Here is a 24,790-nt window from a genome sequence, read left to right on the forward strand (position 1 = left end):
TGAAATAACGCAAAACTAATTTTGCGCCTCACACCAGATTTTTAATGCACAAAAATTTTGAATTTGCCTCAGTACTCTCCTGATGGTTGTTTCTCGATAACGAATAAAAGATCTTTACTAACCGGAGTATGGAATTGCTAGATAATTGCCTAGAGAATATAAAGTTAAAATTTGAGCAATTTTTTGCGGTTATTTATTATTTAGATGTCACGTCATACCGGATTTTACATGTGGATTTAACGTGTACAGTGTAGTGCAACAACGATGAAAATTAATATTACGACGATGTCAAACCTTATTTTTATGATTTAAAGAAGTATTCATGATATTAAAAATGTAATTATAATTTTATTATTTTCATTTTTGTGCTCAGTCTATCAAAGAATTTCTAGTGCACGGAATAAATTAGCACTGTTTGTACTACGAAACTATATATGATTGTTAAGGGTTAAGCATGTAATAATTCTATGTAAGACATTTTGTTGAGTCTGAATTTTGTTCTCGTACTGGTCGGTAGAGAAGGAAAAGTTCCTTAATCGATGTGAAGGTATAAAGGCTGTAAAAAGGAGAGAGAGAGAAGGTGAATACAAGTTATTCAAAACAAATATCTCTAAACTGTAACGTCTTGTGATTTCCTATAACTAAAAATTGCAAGGTCTAATCTGAGCCTGTCCTGAATAACAGCGAAGAACATTTATGTTGCCATTTATTTTCTTCGTTTGATCACGGTTGTGATTCGCATGTTTCTTTTTGTTACGCGACGTGTTATGAATATTAGCATTATACGCGCAAAAGTGCATAGAGCTTTAATCGAACCTGCGTCTTTCGGAAGCGATAACTTTTAATCAGTACAATTACGCGAATACCGTCTAAATCGCAACCGTGATCGCAAAAGTGCTTCCTGGACCAAATAATTCTTAGAAAATGTGTATTCTCCAAAGCCAGCAGCATTGCACTATCGCTGACTCGCAACAACCGAAGAGTAAAAACAGTGCTTAAATAAAATTGCCACCTTGTAATAATTATTATTATATCATTAAATAAATAAATAGCAATTCAGTGGCTATCTAATCAATAAACAGAGAGGGCAATTCAGCAGGTATGGTAACTCTGAATCTCTGAATCTCCGAAACGGAAAATGGTGTCAAATAATTTTTCGGTATTGTCCGAGATCGTTATCTTAGGAACACTTCGCTAAAAAATCAGTCATTTGCTGTCTTGGAATCTCCAGCTCGGTTTCAGTACGTAAAATGGTATAAAAATAGTTTTCTGAGGAACCGTTCTTCAAATGATGGTGTCACCATAACCCAACATCCACTGTAAAAATAACGAACCGATTTACTCCATGTGCTTGTGCATATTATCACTTTGACCCTGTATTGTCCTCGTAGGGCAATGACACTAAGACGATCCTGCTATTGGATGTACAAATGGTTCCTAGGCCAAGTACCGTACAGAGCAGTTGACGCTAACTTTCTATTACCAACACAACCCGAGGTATGAGCTCCTGGGGACTACAGTTCTCAGGTGTCGCATTTTGGAACATATTACGCACCGCATTCTGTCGCATGCGCTCCAGTTATTGGTACTGGAAAGCATTATATTATTTCATTAGTAGAGTGAGACGTATTAGCTCCGGCGCCGTGCCCTACAGAAGTGAATACAAGGATAACTTGCGACTGATGCGTAAGGTTGCGATTTCTAGGTCTAGTAGTCAGCCTCCAGCGAAATAATTACACAGCCGTCTGCGGTGGCAGAGTGGTTCTAGGTGTCCTTAGGTTAGTTAGGTTTAAGTATTTCTAAGTCTAGAGGACTGATGGCCTCAGATGTTAAGTCCAATAGTGCTTAGAGCCATTTGAACCATTTGAAATAGTGCAGGTTGGTAATTACATTCGCCTATTCAAGACTGTGACTAATGTACGTTACGCTGGCATTAAGAATCAATAAAATTTCCTACTGGTTATGTATAAAGAAAACTTATAAAATTTTGCACTATTGGAAATGCAACGATAGTAGGTCGGTGATTTCGAGGTAGCTGTTGTGTGAAATAACATTAGTTGTACCTCTGGAGAAAAACAAATTAGCATCAATGTTTCCCTGAATTAAAATTGTTGGTTGTGAAAGCGTCCCACCAAACTCAGATTAGTAGACTGAAGTGTACATATAACAGCGGATAGGGGACGATGCCTTGACATCAAGCGCTGACAACAGAAAGCCCAGGGAGACACGCGATCGAGCTTACCGCTCGTTATGAATCTGCAAAAGAGTCAGCCCCAGTATAGCTGCAGGCAGGTAACACAAACCGTACCGCCGAAAGAAACAGTAATTATTCTTCCACACGCGCTGAATGGACATTTTAAACCTTGTAGGACAAACAATACGAAATTATTATACATTTTTTAAATATATTTTGAGTATTTGTTTGTATTTATGATGTTTCGCAGCTTCGTTTAAAATGTATAAAGTGAATTTTTAATGTATTTTTATGCTCAACCAGAGCTGCGATTCATTATTTTCTGTGTTAATTTGTTTTTCCGCTACTGATTTCGAGGATGGCCTATTTTCAAGCGGAACCTGAATAAAATTAATACCATTGCTATTCCTTGGTTGTTTAAGTACTACGTGCTTACATTTAAAAAACTGATAATTTAAGTAATGTGACGCACTTCTCTGTGCCTAGTTAATTTCCAGCAAAAGATGTTCTACATAATATTAAGTAAAAGTCGACTTTCATAAAAGGTTGAGAGGTGGCAGGAGCCCCCACTCATATTTTTATCTTACTCTGAGTAATACGATTTTCCTCTCTAATTGCATGCAGTGAAAAGTTTCTATTCCTTCACACGCGGACTTCCCACGCAGTGTCTCTCGTCATCCGGGTGATCCGGTGACAGGTGAGTTCTGCTGAGCTTGAAAGGGTTAAGACGACGGGCGTGAGGGAGTCGAATGGATGCTTTCCAGACGCCGACATTGTCATAAGAGCGGGAGCGACACCTCCAGATAGTCTGGAATGGGCGGCTGAGCTAGAGATTCCGTTTTTTCGCAGAAAATTTGTGAAAACCGTGTCTGGCATGCTACCAGCGAGGCGTGGGAATGACTTGTGTTCCCAGGCAGTCTTGGCAGCCCAATTCCTGCGTTTTCTGCAAAATCACAACTGTGATTGGCTTGCTCAGCGCATAGCTCCGTGGCGTAGCAAAATCGGTGCAGAAATTGGCGCCAAGAATCTCCATTGGTGGAAAGGTAATGCTTCGGCAATAGAGTGGAATTTTCCGCCAGTTTCCGAGTTGCTGATTGAATCGTTTAACCACAGCCATTGTCGTGGGGGCGGGAATGTTCTGTGTTCGGTTTGTTCGGGTGCTCTTGTGAGAGTCGGCTCTCGCCTTTCGGTTACAAGACTGAGCTCTCGCTGCTCTGGACGGCCTGCCTTCCGTTGGCTGTCTAACATACTTTTATTTAATTGTAACTGTTTGACAAAGTTGCTGAAGTTTCGACTTCAAAGTAACTTTCCGAGCACAGTTGGCAATTGAGCGTTCTGCGTACCAGCGGCATATGTTGTCTGTCTTCAGCAGTTTTGGCTAAAGTTCACTGTATCGGAGTAACAGTGTGACTTCGCTTGTTAAAATCAATCACTGTACCGTCAGTGATTGTGTGGCGGGCCTTCTTCGTCGCCCTCAGAGGCGCATTTGCATTGCTAGGAAGTCTTTAGTCTGGAACAACCAGACCAGGATGATTTTTTTCGGACTATACTCGCGACATTATTGTCACCACGACGGGACGTCGAAGCAACCAGCCATCGCCTCCGGTACGCCAGATCGTTTTCTTGCAGTTAATAAGACAGCTTGGTAATGTATGTCCGCAGCACCGGCAGATTTGGGATTTTCCTAGGTGTTAATCAGAACTCAGCACAACGCGCCTGTTCGTCTTTTCTAACTTCGTTCTGTCTTGGGTGTTCATTGTCTGAGTTCTCACTTCTGTTGCAACAATTAATGTTGGGTTGGCTGTGTGTGTCTCTTAAGATTTGAGTTGCAAGGAATTGGCTCCACATACTGCTTCGTCATAAATGTCACAATCTAGTTTAGGGACCACTTCACCTTCACAGCATTTATTTGAGTATCCAATTTGATGTATTGTAAATGTTTCATGCACTCCGTCATCACGCCACAAGTGGCCCATCGGGACCATCCTCACTGAGGTTGCGGATAGGAGGGGCGTGGAGTCAGCACACCGCTCTCCCTCGTCGTTACGATGGTTTTCTTTGACCAGAGCCGCTACTACTCGGTCGAGTAGCTCCTCAATTGGCATAGCACCCCGAAAAATGGCAACAGTGCATGGCGGCCTGGATGGTCACCCATCCAAGTGCAAATCACGCCCGCCAGCGCTTAACTTCGGTGATCTGAGTGGAACAGGTGTATCCACTGCTGCAAGGCCGTTGCCCGTAAATGTTACATGTGTTTTGTTTATTATTCTGAGTTTAGTCATAATAAATCATATTGTTATTTTGGACAGAACTTTCATTCCGTTAATCGGTAGAGCAACTCTTTCATTTCTCACTACGTTAATGAAACTTTCCTTTATTTAATTAATTGCTATCAAATTAAATTATTGCAGGTGCCAAACTCTTTTCTACCCCACTTGCAGGGTCTATTACAGTCAGTTCGCGTTTCTACTTAATCCCTGTGCAACAGCAAAAGTCGGAGTTAGAATAGGGGGTTTTAGAGCATCATTTACATATGAATCTTCTAGAAGAATTTAGTGTAAAATACACTGCCAGCCCCAGCACCTCACAAGGTAATTAAATGAAGTCCCATATTGTATATGTGAATGAAGTCATATCGATAATATGAAATATGAAGAAGTAAAAAAAGTATATATCCCCGTAAATGTGAGTTTATACCAGGTAGTTATAATTAATCTTTTCCTATTTAACACGTTTTTGTTGTTGTTGTGGTCTTCAGTCCTGAGACTGCTTTGATGCAGCTCTCCATGCTACTCTATCCTGTGCAAGCTACTTCATCTCCCAGTACCTACTACAGCCTACATCCTTCTGAATCTCCTTTGTGTATTCATGTCTTGGTCTCCCTATACGATTTTTACCCTCCACGCTGCCCTCCAGTGCTAAACTGGTGATCCATTGATGCCTCAGAACATGTCCTACCAACCGATCCCTTCTTTCAGTTAAGCTGTGCCACAAACTCCTCTTCTCCCCAATTCTATTCAGTACCTCCTCATTAGTTATGTTCTCCGCCCATCTAATCTTCAGCATTCTTCTGTAGCACCACATTTCGAAAGCTTCTATCCTCTTCTTGTCTAAACTATTTGTCGTCCATGTTTCACTTCCGTACATGGCTACACTCCAGACAAATACTTTCAGAAACGAATTCCTGACACTTAAATCTATACTCGATGTTAACAAATTTCTCTTCTTCGGAAACGCTTTCCTTGCCATTGTCAGTCTACATTTTACATCCTCTCTACTTCGACCATCATCAGTTAATTTGCTCCCCAAATAGCAAAACTCCTTTACTACTTTAAGTGTGTCATTTCCTAATCTAATTCCCTCAGCATCACCCGACTTAATTCGACTACATCCCATTATCCTTGTTTTGCTTTTGTTGATGTTCATCTTATATCCTCCTTTCAAGACACTGTCCATCCCGTTCAACTGCTGTTCCAAGTCCTTTGCATAACACGGAAATTACCGTGCGAGTACCAGTCTTCGCAGTATTACTGTCCAGAGTATGGGTAGCATGATTTCCATGCGTCACAGCGCCACCTTCCAGTTCCAACAACGGCCACCAGTTGCCGTGATCAGCCATCGTGACCAGTGACAGTGCACTTGTTGACGTGTCAGCATGAGCTTGGACAGCAGGAGCAGGGCAGTATTGTTGACGCGTTATTATCAAAACAACAGTAATGCTGCAGCAGCACGTCGAGAATATCGTCGGCTGAAAGGATTACGGACGGGTCCTCTTTCGTCACCTGCTGTGCGGAGCACCATGAAGATCGAATTAACTGGAGAACTGGAGTTCGCCCCTGGAAGAGGCCCACGACCTGTTGCACTACAGGTAGTTGATGAAATCGCGGTTGCAATGGCAGACAACGCTAAGCACAATTCCATGTCGTCAGGTAGTGCGCGTGCTGTGTCACGACAGTGGAACATCCCGTGGTCCATTGTACAGAAGGTTCTTCGAACCAGTCTCAAGTGGTATCCATATCGTAAAGCAGGTTGCTCCACGGGACGCACAACGACATGTTGACTTCGCTCTCCAGTCTCTCGCAAGAATTGACGTTGACGAGTGCTGGCCCTGGAACACAGACGACAGGTGAGGTGAGCACACAGAATTGCCGAGTGTGGGGATCTTCACATCCAAATCACTGTGCCTGAAGTTCCCCTGTATGGTGAACGTGTCACGGCTACATTCATCACTAGCTGTTTTATTTTGAACAGGTTGGCGCTCAAGGATCAAAGACGTCAGTGTGACTCACCAGCGCTACTGCGATTTGCTTCGCCAGCCTGTCATATCCGTCCTACGGGAGAGAGACGCATGGATCTGAAATGTTTTCATGCAAGATGGGGCCGAATGCACATCGCTCGTGAGGTTTATCTCATTCTCGGAAGCACATGTGGATATTATAGAATTATCGGCCGATCGTTTCCAAATGCTTAGCCAAGACGATCATCTGATCTCACTCCCTGTGAGTTCTGGTTGTGGGGCTACCTGAAGGACGGACGGGGATTACCAGGGGAAAATTCAAACATGTGGTAATCTGTGAGGATTTCAAGAGAGGTAGCCAGCATACCTAAGGACATGCTTCGTTCTGCTGTGCAGAATGCAATCCTGCGCTTTCAGACTCTTTTAGACACTGATGAGCGCCAATTGAGCCCCTTTTGTAGTAGTAATGACACCGCTACGTAATGGTATGACGTACCCTAGCAGCACATTAAAAGTGTTTCATTTGAAATGGTTCTGCTTTATTTCTCTTCTCCATGTCCTTGACGTTTATGCTAACAAGTTTTGTACTCGTACAGTAATTAGTTTCCGTGTTATAACGTGTTAAATAAGGAAGGTTTAATTATAACCACCCTGTATTATCCATACACCCAACAAATGCAAATGAAGACTATAGAGGGAAAACGGGATAAGGCCTTCTGAATAAATTTTAGAAGACCGCAATTTCAAATGTAAAACAAATCAAAGGTTAAGATTTCTTAATAATACCTTGCATGTTCCATCGAAAATAAATTTTTGATTTAGCAATGATTTTAAAATATGGAAGCTCCAACATATTGCGTAGTTCCTGCAAATATTTAATACTGAGACAACCTGTGTGTGAACTGACCCAACCAAATGCCCAGTTCCTCCTAGTTGTCTTCGTACACTGTTTTGAGGGTGGTTTAATTTTTTTGTGATAGCAAAAAATATGAAAAGAAGTCATATTCTTGCTTATTGTAAACCTCTTCCATAACAAAATTTCGAAATCGGCGGTACGTAATTCATATGATACATAAGAGTAGCAATTTTGGGCTTTGGGGGCTAAACGTGTTCATATCTTTAATAATACTTTATCTTTATAATGCATGAACATTGCCAAAAAACGTCCATCTACAGCTACAAAGTTTACATAATTCATGTAACTGAGCAGTATGCCTCTTGCAAGAATTTGTCTTACGTCCATTGGCAGGAGAGTGAATTGTAAATGAAGGATAGTGTATCTCGGAACACGTGATGTTTCCTGACAACGTCTAAATATTGTGATTCATTTGAGAAATACCTGAGGGCAAGCGTAATAGAAACCGCCATAAGCAAGGTTTTGTGTGTACTACATAATTAAACGTTGTTTAGTATGTTAAAGCTATTGTGAACATAATCTTAATTCTTCGGTTACAGAGTTTACGGGGAGTGACATTCTGTATATCTGTGAAACTAGGTACTTAACGTGTGGACGGTTGATCCATGGTTCAGTTGATTGTGCACCATCTTCTGCGCTGAAACGGAGAACGAACTTCTACAAGGGAAAACATGTTGTTTTTAAATGAAATCAGATCTATTATGACTTAATAATTTTCCTTGTGTTGAAATTGAAAATTTATGTTCGTTGCGAATGGGTTCTACACTGACGAAAAGAAACGCAACACCAAAATATAATTAATTTAGAGTACTATAGTGAAATTTCGCGAATACATCTGTCTAGGTAACATGTTTAAATGATTAATATTGCAAGATCACAGGTTAACGTAAGCGGAAGATAATCACTTGCAGATGTGAAATGCTTATATATTATTAACCGGTGTAGCCTCCAGAATGCTGAATGCAAGCACGCTAACCTGCGTGTTTTGTGTTGTACAGGAGCCAGATGCCAATTTGTGGGATGGTCAATACAGCGACAGTCAATACTATTTGTGGAGGACGCTGGAGCTGTCGCACGATGATGGTTGAAATAGCTCCGAGCTCTACGGGACTTAACATTTGAGGTCATCAGTCCTCTAGAACACAGAACTACTTAAACCTAACCTAAGGGCATCACACAACCATGCCCGAGGGGAGATTCGAACGTACGATCGTAGCAGTCGCGCGGTTCCAGACTGAAGCGCCTAGAACCGCTACGCCACACCGGCCGGCCGGCGCGATGATGTCACCTATGTGGAGACAGATCTAATGATCGAGCAGCGCAGGGCAACACATCGACACTCTGTGGAGCACGTTTGGTTACTACAGTGGTATGTGGATGACCGTTGGCCAGTTGGAAAACACCCCCTGCAATGCTGTTCAGGTCGAATCAGCAGACTAAGGTACAATTTTGCAGTTTGAGTTCCCCTGCTGTCTTACGAAATCGCACCCCAGACCGTAACTGCAAGTGCAGATCCGACGTGTCCAACACGCAGACAGGTTGGCTGAAGGTGGTCAACTGGCATCCTTCTAACCACCATGTGACCATCACTGGCATCGAGGCAGAACCGGCATCATCAGCAAACACGACAGACCTCCACTCTACCATCCAAATGATCTCTCGCTTGACAACACTGACGGTGATTTCGGGTTCAGTGGGATGCACGCCACAGGTCGTGAAGCTCAAAGCTGGCTTTGAAGTAACCAGTTTGTAACACACAGTAGTGTCACAGTAGTGACAGCTGCTGCTGAGATTGCTGCTGCAATATGAAGCGCCAAAGCTATACGCCGAACACGATGGACTCCCCTCTCGGTAGTGCCATGTGGCCTTGTGGAGTCCAGTCTTCCTCGACCACCGCTACCAGGAATCATGTACTGGGCTGCAGTCCTCCAAGTCTTTCTGCAATATCAAAATGGTTCAAATGGTTCTGAGCACTATGGGATTTAACTTCTGAGGTCATCAGTCCCCTAGAACGTGGAACAACTAAACCTAACAAACCTAAGTATATCACACATCCACGCCCGAGGCAGGATTCGAACCGGCGACCGTAGCGGTTGCGCGGTTCCAGAGTGTAGCGCCTAGAACCGATCGGCCACTACGGCCGGCTTTCTGCAATATCACTGAGGAACCATCCAGCTTGGTATAGTCCCATTACATGACCTCGTTCGAACTCAGTGAGATGTTGATAATGGCGTCTATGTTGCCTTAAAAGCATTTTTGATCAACATAAATTCACCACGTCCAGTCTCAAAGGTAATTAACTCTCACGTCACTAATGTGTATTTAAAGCAAACCTGATTTGTATCCTCATAGTGGCTCTATTAGTGTCATTCTCATACAAATCGCGTGAAATTTGAATAGATATCATCTTTCAGCAGTGGAAACAGGTCTACCAGTTTTCGTTTATGTCGCACAACGTCTTCTTGCTGTTACGATTCGTTTTCGGTCACTGTTTTTAAGTAATTATTTAGCTTGTAATTGGTCCTTGACAGTGTTTCTTGATTTGATTTCTCACTGATTATTGATATGTAGTAGAGCATAATCTAATACACAGACTATTAAATACAGTAAAGAGAAGTTCTTCTCGACTGAAACAGTTCTAAATTTGAATAGAACGTATGTCCCTAGGTACATGACCATGATGTACCTCTGCACAGATTTTCATATTTGGAAAAACCTTACAGTTCCGGATTAATTTTGGTAAGTTCAGAGATGCACTGCAGAACACACACACTGAAGGGCCAAAGAAACTGTTGTAGGTACGCTTATAGAAATACAAAGGTAAGTGAACTGGCAGAATACTGCGCTAGAGTCGGCAACGACTTTTTAAGACAACAAGTGTCTGGCGCAGTTGTTACATCGGTTACTGCTGCTACGATGACTGGTTATGAAGATTTAACTGAGTCTGAATGTGGTGCCATAGTCGGCGTACGAGCGATGACGCACAGCATCTTCGAGGTAGGGATGACATGAGGATTTTCCCGTACGGCCGTTTCGCGAGTATACCGTGAATATCAGGAATCCGACAAAACATCAAATCGCCGACATCACTGCGACCGGAAAAAGATCCTACAAGAACGGGACCAACGACGACTGAAGAGAATCGTTCACCATCAAACACTTCCGCCTCACCTGGGCCCATCAACACCAGCGTTGGACTGTTGATGACTGAAAACATGTTACCTGGTCGGTGGAGTCTCAGTTCAAATTGTATCGAGCCGATGAACGTGTACGGGTATGGATACAACCTCATGACTCCACGGAACCTGCATGTCAGTAAGCTGGTGGAAGCTCTGTAAGTGTGTGGGGCGTGTCCAGATAGTCATATAGGACCCCTGATACGTCTAGATACAACTCTTGACAGGTGACACGTACATAAGCATCCTTTACGATCACCTGAATCCATTCATGTGCATTGTGTATTCCGACGTGCCTGGGGAATTCCAACCGGACAGTGCGACACCTCACACATCCAGAATTGCTACAGAGTGGCTCCAGGAACACTATTCTGAGTTTAAACACTTCCGCTGGCCACCAAACTTCCCAGACATGAACATTATTGAGCATATCCGGGATGCCTTGCAACTTGCTGTTCAGAAGTGATCTTCATCCCGGCGTACTCTTAGGCTGTGCAGGAATCATGGTGTCAATTCTCTCGAGCACTACTTCAAACATTAGTCGAGTCCAGGACACGTGTTGCTGCACTTCTGCGTTCTCGCGGGGGTCCTATATGATATCAGACAGGTCTACCAGTTTGTTTGGCTCTTTAGTGTAAAATAAATGCTACCATTTCAAAACAGAGAAAGAGTCATATTACTGGGTTGGTTAGACGCTAAAATCTGGAAAGTGTTTTAAGTGCGAGACTGTGTCCTACAATTTGTAGATGTCGGTATGTCAACATTTTCGTTGGTGAGAGATAAACTGCTATCCTCCAATATTTTCCCTGAAAAGTGAAATGAAACTGTAATCTATCAGTCATTAAGATTCATTAATAACAACACCGCACTAACGAATATTTTGCTCCAACGCTAATAGAAGTTGTTCTACTTCTATATCGTACTCCCAAAGCCACCTAGCGGTGTGTAACGGAGGCTACTTCTGGTATCACTAACTGATCCCTCTACCCTGTTCCACACTCGCAAATGGCGCGTTGCAAGAATGATTGTCGGTATGTCTCCGTATTAGCTCTAATTTCTCGAATGCTCTTGTCGTTGTCGATTCGCGAGATACATGTGGGGGGAAGTAATACGTTGAGCGACTCTTTACGGAAAGTGTGCTCTCAAAATTTCAATAGCAAACCCGTGACAAACAACGCCTCTCTTGTTACGTTTGCCCCTGACGTTTATTGAGCATCTATATAACGCTCTCTCGCCGACTAAATGATTCCGCGACGAAACGCGCCGCTCTTCTTTGAATCCTCTCTCTCTCTTTCTCTCTTAGCTGGTAAGAATCCGTATTGATGAACAGTACTCAAGAATTGGTCTAACAAGCATTTTATAAGCCAATTCCTTTGTGAATGAGCTACAATTCCTTAAGACTATTCCTAAGAATCTCAGTCTGGCGTCTGCTTTTTCTACTATTTGTTTTATATGGTCATTTCATTTAAGGTGGCTCTGAATAGTTATTGCTAGATATGTTACGGTAGACACTGTTTCCAGCAGTGTCTTATAAATAGTTTGGTTTTACGCTACTGGCTTTCTTTTCCTACTTGCACGCAACATGTTACATGTATTTACGTTCATAGTCAACAGTTAGAGCCAGTGTCATTCATCAGTGCTCTGCAGGTCATTCTGTAAATAAATACTTCCTCCTTGCGCTTCTGATTTGCTATAGTCAGCCGACCATGGGCGAACAGTTGTAGAGAGGATCCGACACTTTGCTTTAGACTTTTTAAATACATTGTAAACAATAACGGTCCTGTCACACTTCCTTCAAGCACTCTGTCGATTTTGTTCCGATAAGGACAATGTGTTGAGTCCTCTCTGCAAGGTAGTTTTGAGTCCAATCGCAAATATGGTCAATACGGTCATATACTCGATGAGCTCGTAATTTTTTCACTGATCGGCAATGCGGAGCGGTGTCAGATGCCTTCTTGGAACAAGAGATCAACATGATTGCCGTTGTCTAAGGCGCTATGGATCTCATGGAGTAAGAGAGTGAGCTGAGTTTCGTAAGATATTTTTTTTGCGGCATCCGTGTTTATTTTTGTGGAGGGGATTTTCGTTCTCCAAAAACGTCATAGTTCATTAGCATACAACATGTTCCATAATTCTATAACAAAAGGATATCAACGATATAAGTCTATAACTGTGTGGACCTGTCCTGTTGCCTCCCTTGAAAACGGGAATGCTCTGCACTTTTTCCAGGTGTTAGGTCTCATTCGTTGCTCTAGCTACCTACGAAGAAGTGGTGCTCGTAGGGCAGTAAGTTCTTTTGCTTAATCTTTGTACAAACTTATAGGAATTTCGTCTGGTCGTGACGCCTTTCCATTACTAAGCGGTTGTAGTTGCTTTTCTGTCCCGCAATCTGTTATTTCAGTATCTGCAGTTTCGACGTTCTTACGTTGGTTGAAAGGAAGGACGGGATTACTATCTCCCGCGGTGAAATAATTTTGGAAATCGCAATTCAATATTTTGGCCTTTCTCTATAATCTTACCTTCGGTGACAGTATGGTCTCCGTGTGAATGAATAGATAAATATATAATAAATAGATAATGAAATAAACCATACGGCTTAAAGTCCGGACAGAAATGGATAAAAAACTGTTGAGTTAACTAAGTGCAAGATGGCTAACTCAAAATTAAAATAACAAAATTTATCTGACAAACATCTTTCTTACCTAAAACAGTTGCCTACCGTAATGAGACACCTCATATTACACCAAAGGGACACAAAATTAATTGACAAAAAGTAGACTCACTTGTATTTTCCGTGTAGGTATGATAAAATTGTCTGATTTTATACCGTACCACTTGAAAATGAGCCATGCGTGAAACAAGCAACGGAAAAATAAAATAACTTAAAAATAACAAATTGTAGAACTGGAGGAACTCACATCCAAAAAAGTAAGTTTCATACAATACGATCACATTGCTGAAGTGCGAGTTCTGCGAAACCCACAGATTTCACTAACCATCATGCGGAATTTCACTGCGCTACGAAATCTCTTCCGGTGAGTCACTCGATAAAACGTTCTGCAACTTGAAAATCCTTGCCGTCAGTTACACGGGTCGTGCACTTTCTGCGAATAGCTTAACAAGTTCTCTTGGTTTCGTGCTTTCTCACCAGCAGACCTACACTGCGCTGCTTGGTTCGCAGACTCCACGCTAGACCTCGGAAAGAGCTGTCTCTCGAGTTCCTGTTCATCACACATCGCTGCGAACGACGTGCTCTTTTAATTAGCGTTAACAGCCATCCTCATAACTATATTTACGTGGATACTCTGTAACAGAGAGCACACGTTTTTGCTCGAGGAATCCTTTGTGTAGAATTAATTCTTTCGGCCGTTTTTGTTATGTGACAGACCTAGCTTCCTGAGCACGAGAAAAATTTCAAAATGTCCCGCAACTTTAATTACGTCCAGCACTATCATTTACTCGCTAGCATGGCATGGCTACCTGCACGAAACCTACAGGTAGGCTTTTGCACCTTCTGCATCACGCAACACCTGAGTTAGTTGCATGTGTCACGTGAAGCTCACTTTCATAGCCGACATCTTCGAACATATTCTTGTGTCTCTGAACCATACTCCACTACCGTACATAATAATCACGTGGTGCGTCTGGTACATTTAACAACTTAAATTGTAAATTAGTAATTTTACATATTTTATGAATTTACATAGTAACGAAGATGACATGTACTACTTGAAAGTATTATATCGTCTCAGCAGTCGCAAGCAGGAAGTATTTTGTGCTGCTGTTGTGAGGTCTGATGTGGCACTCTTCTGTGGTATGTGACTGTCTGGATTTTTCAGGACTTCTCCCGTTTGTGAAGGTAAGAGACAGACGTTGTTCTGCGTTGTTTTTGTGTGGTAAATAATGTGCCTCGAATTTTTTCGGACAAATTTCAGGTTTTTGTTGCTACTTAGTCATCCTGCATGTGAATTTTATCGATAATTGGCCCTCACAAAAACATTCAGTGAAACTGAAAACGAAAAACCAATCCCTTTAGAAGCTTACACAAAGAGAAACGTTTTCAGAGCTTTATGGCAGCAGGAAGTTTGTGAAAACTTAAACTGTTGCAGATGTGGAATTTTCGTTTAACGGTATTTTCTAACACTTAATTTGGTGCGTGATGCAGATGTAGGTGGTATCGGACTGCATAAACTCCACGTTATTTATCTGTGTACCAACACAAAACAGAAAAGACTACCATCACTAAAATACGTGGTGAACTGGTTCTCACTCTTCTTCCAAGCGATCCTTCACAAACTCTAGTTGAAACATGAATGATAAATGTCTAGCAATCTGAAACCCTCAGTTTCATTTGAACTTTTTTCATCTTTTCAACAGCACTATCATGTTTTCATTTTCGTTTAAGAAGTTGAAATGGCAGATAACCTTACTATCGCTACTTTAGGATAGTGTATTCTAAAATGAAGCGTATTAAACGTGAAATCCATGAGTTAATAACTACGCCATTGAAAATAACATTGAATGTACAACATAATGTAATAACAGTTATAGTCATTTCTTACTACAGAAACTGTGTCGTAATCGTAGGTCACAATACGTACTAACTGACCGAAAGTCATCAAGTAAATCAGAAGTAATATCTAGCGTTTCCCAAGCAAGTGTTATGGACCCCCAGTTGTTCATGATCCACATAAACGATATAGGATACAGTCTGAGCAACTCTCTTAAATTTTTTGCAAATGATGCTGTCATTTACCCCCATTTAAAGTCATCAGCTGATCAAAAAGAACTGCAAAATGATTTAGACAAGATATCTGTATGGTGAAAAAAGTGGTAACTGACTCTAAATCACGAAAAATGTGAAGTCATCCACATGAGTACCAAAAGGAATCCGCTAAATTTCCGTTACACGATACATCACATAAAACTGAAGGCTATAAACTCAACTAAGTACCTAGGAATTATAATTACAAATAACTTAAATTGGAACAATCAAGTTGTTAATGTTGTGGGAAAAACAAACTCAAGACTACGATTTATTTGCAGAAAACTTAGAAAATGTAACAGCTATACTAAAGAGACTGCATACACTACTCTTGCATCCCATCTTCTATAGTGTTGCTGTGCGGTATGGGATCGGCATCGGAATGGCAGCTAGTTTTGTATTATCGCGAAAGAATGGAGACTGTGTCACGGATATGATACACGAATTCGGGTGCCAATTAATAAACAAGTCGTTTTTCGCAGCAGCAGGACTTTCTCAGGAAATTTCAATTACCAACTTTCTCCTCAGTGTGTGAAAATGTTTTATTGGCTCCCTCTTACATAGAAAGAAATTACCATTATAATAATGTAAGAGAAATCAGAGCTCACACGGAAAGATTTAAATGTTCGTTTTCCCGGTGCACCATTCGAGAATGGAACAGTAGAGAAGGTTTGAAGGTGATTCAGTGGACCCTCTGCCATGCACTTAGATGCGAACAAAAGCTAATCATGCAGATGTCGATGTAGATGTGCATAATAACGACGATCATTTCAATATTCACCATCGGTAATATTCTCACACTATTCATTCTAACACTCCGACGACTGAACAACGCTGAAAGGGTGTGAAGGCTTCTTTTAGATGCTTATATGCTGGCGAGAGCGACATTTGTTGGCTATGAATGGCTAATATTCTTGTGCATGATTTGAACGAAGCGTTAGGAAGTTGATGATAATTAATTGAAACCCTCAGCTGACGACAGTTGTTGTTGATATACCTCGATGGGGACAGCTGAAAAATGTGTGCCATGACCGGGACCCGAACCCTAGATCTGCTGCTTATATGGCAGACGCTCTATCCACTTGAGCCACCGAGGACACAGATGAATAGCGCGACTGCAGGGACTTATCGCTTGCACGCTTCCCGTGAGACCCACACTCCCAACAGTCCACAATTTACACACACAATGTTCGTAATAGATTTTTGCCCATCCTCTCATTACTCGCGCACACTAAGGTGACTTTTAGGGCAACCTGTGCGCATTCGCACGGACGAAGGACAATGGCCGGGTAGCCACTTAACTATATATGGAGACAGTAACTGTTCTCGAAAGAACAGATACCACTGATGACCGTACAGCTTCTCTAGAATAAATGATAATTAACTGAAACCCTCAGCTGCCGACAGGTGTTGTTGATATACCTCTAGTATACCTCTCGTTGGTATCTGTCCCTTCGAGAACAGTTACTGTCTTTATATATAGCTAGGGAGTTGAGTTTAACGTAAATAATTCAGCACACATTAGATGATGAGGCATGAAGTCGGTGACTGCGTTCAGACCTCGGAACGGATTTTATCCTGATACTTCAAGGTGACAGAATAATTTAGGCCTACATGGCGAAAACGCAGAGGAGTATGTGTGGGGAGGTATAACAAATGTGATCTAATGAGTTAACGTCATGCAGCATCGGGTCATTGAACAAAGAGAATGGCTTGGTTGTACTTCGTGACAATACCAAGCTGCATATAGGTATACTGAGAATACTTCTAGTAAAATGAAAAAGACTTATTTCCTTAATTTGTTGACATAGTCATTTGAAATGGTTGTCAAACATTCTCTTTTCAGCCAAATTGTTTAACCGTTTTTAAGCAGAACTGCATCATCTTCATACAATCTTGCTCCATCACAGTGCTGGAAGTAATAGTATAGTGTAATTTTATGAGAAGTTCCCTCACCGTTCCGTGAAACCCAAAAGGAATCAGAAGCCAAGGACTGTGCTAGGTTGCCAGTTTCCTTGCTAATTCTGTTAAACTGCTATGCACGTAGTTATTACCAAAAAACATAATACACACACTGAGGTGACAAAAGTCATGGAGTACCTCTAAATACCGTGTCGGACCATTTTATACCTGGCGTAGAACAGAAACTCGATGTTGCATGGACTCAACAATCTGCTGGAGGCCCCTGCTGCCTCTAATGCTGTCTATAATTGGGAAAGAGTTGTCGGTGCAGGATTTAGTGCATGAATTGATTACGTCCAGTATACATTCAATGGGATTCATGGTGGGTAATCTGTGTGGCCAAGTTCAAATGGTTAAAATGGCTCTGAGCACTATGGGACTTAAGAGAACTTGGAACTACTTAAACCTAACTAACTTAAGAGCATCACTCACATGCATGCCCGAGGCAGGATTCGAACCTGCGACCGTAGCGATCGCGCGGTTCCAGACTAAAGCGCCTAGAACCGCTCGGCCACACCGGCCAGCTTCAAATGGTCTCCAAGCAGTCGAACATAACCAGAAGACACAGTCCGCGCCATTATGGAGCCCCCATCAGTTTGCACAGTGCTTCGTTGACAACTTTTGTCGATGGATTCGTGGGGCGTAAGCCACACTCGAACCTACCATCAGCTCTTACCAACCGAAATCGGGACTCTTCTGAGCAGAACTAGTTCCCCAGTCGTCAAGGGTCACATAGATAGGTCATAATCTTAGGTGAGGCGCTGCAGGGTGTGTCGTGCAGTTAGCAAAGACATTCACTTCGGTCGTCTGCTGCCACAGTCTATTAACGGCAAATCTCGGCGCACTGTCAGAAGGTATGCATTCATCGTACGTCCAATATTGATTTATGCTGTTATTTTACGTGGTGTTGCTTGTCTATTAGCAATCACAACTCTACGCAAACGACGCTGCTCTCGGTGGAGGCCGTCGCCAGCTGTGTTGTTCATCGTCAGAGGTAATGTCTGAAATTTGTTATTCTCGGCCACTCTTGGAACTATGGATCTCAGAATACTGAATTTGCTAACGCTTTGCGAATGTCCCATGCGTCTGGCTCCAACTATCATTCCGTCTTCCAAGTCTGTTAATTTCCTTTGTGCGGCCATAATCACGAAGGAAACCTTTTCACGTGAATCACTTGCGTGTAAACGATAGCTCCACCAATGCACTGCCCTTTTGTATCTTGGATACGCGGTACTCCGCCATCTGTATACTTGCATATCGCTATTCCACCTTAGTGTATATAAGCCTAATAAATAAGTATTCTTTCATATACATGTAGACCTGTGACAGCAATTAAGCGACTGGACACGCATTCGCGCCTAAACATGTTCACATTGACGGTGGTTATTGAGACTTCTGTACTTTCCCCTAATCATTTTAAGCTAATGCCTGATGACTTTCTCAGTAAAGCCCCAGCTCACACTTGTTCACCATAGCTTATGTTTCCTCTCTATCGACCGCGTCGTCGACATGGCGCTAAAATTTACCTCTACAGGTATGTGTAGCAATGTCATTAGTGAAATGGCAACTCACTGTCCATGATGTATTTCAGATGTTCGCTGAGTTATAGCAGGTTTTAATTATTTGGCTAACCCGGACTGCTAATTAAGAACACAGTTAACTGATTTGTGACTCTACATCATCTAACAACAGACTCATCAATTTAACTTCCAGGAACACATGTTTTTTTTTTTTTTTTTTTTTTTTTTTTTTTTTTTTTTTTTTTTTTTTTTTCAGGTGGCTCTGCTTGCTTCCGGGCAAATATGATACCGCTGGCGCTGGTATTGTAATAATTTTCACTGCATTCGCTTAATGAAAGTAATGTTTACCGTTAATAAACCCAAATGGAATCCTTTCTTCATAACACGGAAATATTGCGAAATTAATAAAAGTGAATATTTATAACTGTATTTCTACGAACAGACAAATGCAGAGAATACCCTTTCACACTTGCACAAATTTCTGTGCGTCCCTTTGGCCGCACCTGTCTCCCGTATTTTTATTCCTCGTCATTCGTGCGTTACTGTTACGTAAGTCCGATAATTCTGTCATCAAAACATTATCTCGGCTGCACTTATCTGCAGCTGCTTCGAGTTGCTTCCTTGAAAATGTTCTCTGTCGACAATATAAAGTACCATGTTCCTTTTTCAGCAGTTGCGAAGTGTCATCTCCCCAACATCTCCTCTCCTATACACTTAAGTGCGAAAGAGTAAACAAACTTACAATTGTTCTTATTGTACAAATATAATTGCCACAGAGTGCAGACTGACTGTTACGTGGAGAGCGGTCTTCGGTTATCCAGACACGCGCCCTAAGGTCGTGCACACAGAGAAGTATAAATAGTTTTACAAATACATTATCTCACATGCCGTGACAGATGAAAAATATGTAGTATGGGTGTCAGATAAATTATAAGGGCGAAACATCATTGATATTCAAGGTTTTACTCGGTCATGGAAGCTTGACTGTCTATGCTAGTTGGTCAGGGTAACTCATCATATACTGGCCCAAATTTTCACCTATCATGGTAGAATAATCAAATCCTGGAAATCGCAGTGGTGACTGATTTTATCACAGTCAATGCTTTTGTGTGGATACTGGTATGTATAAACTGACTTGTCACGGTAACTTCAGTTTCTACACAGAACCAAGTGGGAGGACCTACTTTTCGGTACATCCAGGCATTTGTGTAATTGTCTAATAGTTGCACATGTGGAAGATATTAGATACGCGACACATGTGTGCAAAGACGCCTACAGCTTCTTCGCTATGTAGTTACAGAAAAAATAAAATTGTGAAAGCAAATGGTTAAGAGTACAGACGTAAGTGAAAGCCGTAATTATGATTTTAATGGAAGGGTGATGGAGGTGGTGGGAGGAGGTAGACGTGTAGCCAAGCGAGTGCACGGTAGAGGAATCGAAAAAGTCCTGCGTTTAATTTAAAGATATAAGAAAATGTTAAGACGAAGATCTAGTGAAAGATGGCAGAGGACATCACAAAACTTCTAAGAACGAAATGGATGAAGCTGAAATAATCACATTACATTCTTAAGACAACAAGTTCTGCTTTATGCTATTTTGTTTACACATTGTTCAAATTCCCAACAGTACTACGGCTAAAAACCATTATCTCATATGGTGTATCCTTCTATGACCGAAGGAACAAATAAAAGAAATTTTACATTATATATTAGCGAAAATGTGTATCTGTTAAATTAGGTTTAGTTCTTGCTGTGCGTTATCAGAATATACTGTAAAGCATTTTGGCTCCAATTATTCTTATATCATGCACCTGCTCTGCATCTTGCTTTGGATAACTTGCTGGAGTACTTATTGTGCGTGATATGAAACAATAAACTGCAGCTGATAATCCATGAAGTAGTATTTAGTACTAATTTGTTTATATGAACATTTTATTCCTTTCTCTACATCACTTATTTGTAAATAATCCATTAAGTTTAATTTACAAATTAAAAATCGCACACACCTGAGTACTGATTCACAGGGAGGTGAAGGTCATTCTGCTCAGGGTCATATGAATTAACTTTTTTGTCTCAAGCTTCTTATGTATACATTCTTACAGAACAGTCACGCATATACGAAGTTGGATGGAAAAGTACTGTCAAGCCCACGGTACAGCAATGAGGTTACATCTCACCGGTAGCAGCAGGCCACATCGGCTAGACATCTGCAGTGACATTTGTGTCCACAACGAGAAGTTGGTTGTTTCTCGTACATAGAAGCTTAGGGGTCAGTAAACGCGCAGTTGTTTAAGGCGAAAGAATTACATCATATGGGTAATATATGCATGTTACTGCACTCCATACTTTGTATGCACTGACCACGAGGACACGTGCAGCTAATGTGAATGACAATTCGACGATCTGGTTTCAAGAACTATTACTACAAACGTCTGAATGACAAATATTCAAGATAATTACGAAGAAGATGACATGTGGCAAAGCGAAAAGCTATAGGGATACAAAAATAAGAAAAGATTAAAGAATGAGTTACCGTTCTGTCCACCTATCGAAACGCGATATTGGAGATACCTTACTAGAATCTCCTTCTGCTTGTGGTTGATACACCAGATGTGTACCTGTATCGCCGGCCGCGGTGGTCTCGCGGTTCTAGGCGCGCAGTCCGGAACCGTGCGACTGCTACGGTCGCAGGTTCGAATCCTGCCTCGGCCATGGATGTGTGTGATGTCCTTAGGTTAGTTAGGTTCAATTAGTTCTAAGTTCTAGGCGACTAATGACCACAGCAGTTGAGTCCCAAAGTGCTCAGAGCCATTTGAACCATTTTTTTTGGTACCTGTATCGTGTGATGTTATGAAAAATCCCACTGACAACTGGTAAAATTGTTGTTTTATCGACACTCAATGGGATTCGCGGCATGGAGTCGCATCATTATGTGGAATAATTTAAAAGGTCTGAGGTGTAACCCTTTCTCCTAGTCGAGATTTATTATCCAGTAATATTGTCTACTCTGTATTGGCGAACGACGAGTCACAAATACGTCATTCATTAATTTCGTAAGAATTTCTGGTGGATATATCACGTAGATGTTGACCTATGTTTTAAGATATGTCTGCATTTTGTGATAACAGGATAGTCCCGATGTTGGGAAGAATAAAAGTGGCCCACAAAAGCGACTAAGACAGACTCTGTTAAGTAAACTGGCTGACCTAGAGCAACGATGATAAGATAAACTGACAACCACAGACTATCTTCCCCTTCTTATCAATGATCCTCACAAGAATTGCTGGTCTGTAGTACAACAATACGTAGAGAACTCCAAAAACCTTTTGAGCTTACTGCTGTCACCCACAATTACAGCACATAATTAAACCAGATCGCACACTGAAATGCCGAAACCGTGTTACGAAAACTTTACGATGTTTGGAATGGGACTAACAGTATTAATTAAGCTAATATTAAAAACCACGCCTATAAAAGTCCTCTGAAAGACATTCATTGACTTCCAAGGCCAGATTCAACTACGAAATAATTTCCTTTCATGACGTCTTGCAACCAATGCATACTCATTAGACGCAGCGCACATCACGAGAGGTCCAAGTGGAATGTGGAAAAAAGGAAAAAACAGCTTTGGAGTTAGTACGTTAACCGGGCCATATTTCTAGTGCCAACATCTGTCAGAAGTGCTTAGAATGATACGTATTATACACGAACTGATGCTGGCCTCAATTAACTATGCTGAAATCAAAAACTCTTCCGGATGATGAAAGGTAAGAGTACTAGGTTTTCGAACGAGCCACTAATGTCAGCGTCAAGTAGGCTCTGGAACCCGGCGCTTCGCACAGCGGAGAACTGCCACCCACTGCGTGGCAAAGTGCAGAGGTCACTGCCCGGCGAAGCGACCCGCGTGGGAGACGATCTGCAGCTCCCTGCTTCCCTACAATATTTCATGCCTTATCAATGGAAACAATTTTCACCAACGCATGTTTTCTTTCGATAAAAACCTCCCACGCCATCTCTTGTTTTAGGTATACTTCCTACTCTGCAGCGTAGATTGTAGGTGTCGTGCGGTTCAGGCTAGCAGTTGAGGAGGTGCGGGCTTATTATAGCAATAAATATTTAGTGAACAACAATACATTCTTCAAAAATTTACAAAGCACAAAATGAAGGAGGGTGAACTCAATTATATAGCCCAGCTCTCATCCTTGAGAATTAGGACACCAACCAAATGGAGATAAATAAAAATTTCTATCAGTACATAGTAACCCAATATGATATTAAATACCGCCCCATGGACAAAACGACTGGGAAAAGAAACAAAACATTATACAACACACAGCACTCAGCCCCTTCACCATAAAAAAAATAAAAATCAGGACTCAATCATCTCAAAACCAGAATTGTGGCTCTCAGACTTTTCTCAAATACCATCCACCTATACCGCTCCTAATTACTCCCTCCACCAACTACTCATATTGTTAACATTAATACAAAAAGAAACGTAATCATACCTACGTTATTATCACAGCAAGTACGTAAATATCTGTACAAAAGTGGGTAAATACAACCTTAATCGCGCTATCAGTGTAATGATCAACACGGAATTCATAGGGAATTCTTCTCACGGGAGATATTAAAGCACATCTATTGCTTGCAAAAAAAAAAAAAAAAATCAAAAAAGACACACAGAACTCTGCTCACGGCCCCGCCACTCGAAATATAAGCACCAACTACGGTTAAACTCAAAGCACCATGCATGCCAAATTCGCCGACTGTGTACTCATCCCTCACAACTTACAGTGTCTAGACACATTAATGTGCTCACATATCAAAAGCCTGAGTAACCACCTTTCGGGGTGCGGACCGCTGCAAGACGTGGGGCTCTAGAAGGCACCGATAGGGACTTGCAACCACGCAACTCCAGTGCTTTGGACAGCTGCTCTACATTTTTCGGTTGAGGATCCATGGAGCGCACAGTCGAATCAAGGTGGTCCCACAGATTCTCGATTGACATTAAATCCTGGGCGTTTTCTACCCTTGGTCTTCGATAAACTCATCCCTCGATCTTCGAACAACACACGAATATCGCGAGATGAATGGCAAGTTGCACTGTCGTACTAAGAGATGCCATCGTAGCGAGGGAAAAGGAAATGAGTATATGGTTGACATGGTACCCAGGGAGAAATGCATACTTGTGTTGATACAGAGTGCCTTCCAGAACGACGACATCATTCCTCAGACGATGACGCTCCTTTCTCCGGCTTCGACCCTACCGACGGTTCTTGCAGAGAGTCTGCTTTCAGGCGTAACGCGCCGTACACGCCAACCACCATCTGCCCGATAGAGCATAAAATGTGATTCGTCTGGAAATGACATCTGTGGCCGCTCAGTGGACGTGCAGTTACGGTAGAGGAGAACAAATCCCAGCCTTCGGCGTCCATGAACAGCAGTCAGCACAGGTGCATGAAACATGCGCCTCCTGCGTAGACCTATACCCGGTAACGTCCTCTGAACCGTTGTCGAGGACTCTAAGCACACTGGCACCCAAACTGTTTACAGGCTTAACCGTTGCGAAAATACTTCCACCCTTGAGCCGAAATCCAATGCTCATGCCGTATTGGACTTCGGATAAATCGCAGTATTTCGGCGTTACAACAATGTCCACCCGACAGGTTTTATATACCCTCTATTATTAGCGCTGCCACCTGCCGTCTGTGAGAGATCATTGTGCGTTGACGGCGAACACAGGTGACGGTTACATTAATGTGACTGGACGGTGTAGAATTCGACTGGCTGTCCAAAATCTCTGCTGGCCATTAAAACACACACATAGTGATCCTTTTGCTCTTGCAATAACCAAAGCCGTTGTCTGCATATCTCATGGAGCGACCTTCCTTTGGTCACTAGCAAAAACATTGACCACCCTTCTGCCTTGTTGTGTCCGCAATTCTCGACCATACTCTCCGTCGCCCATTCGTGATTCTAAATTTTCCAGCTCCACAGCTCACCTTAACTTACTTTCCG

This window comes from Schistocerca gregaria, chromosome 2 (genome assembly GCF_023897955.1).
Source record: "Schistocerca gregaria isolate iqSchGreg1 chromosome 2, iqSchGreg1.2, whole genome shotgun sequence".
In the NCBI taxonomy this organism is placed as follows: domain Eukaryota; kingdom Metazoa; phylum Arthropoda; class Insecta; order Orthoptera; family Acrididae; genus Schistocerca; species Schistocerca gregaria.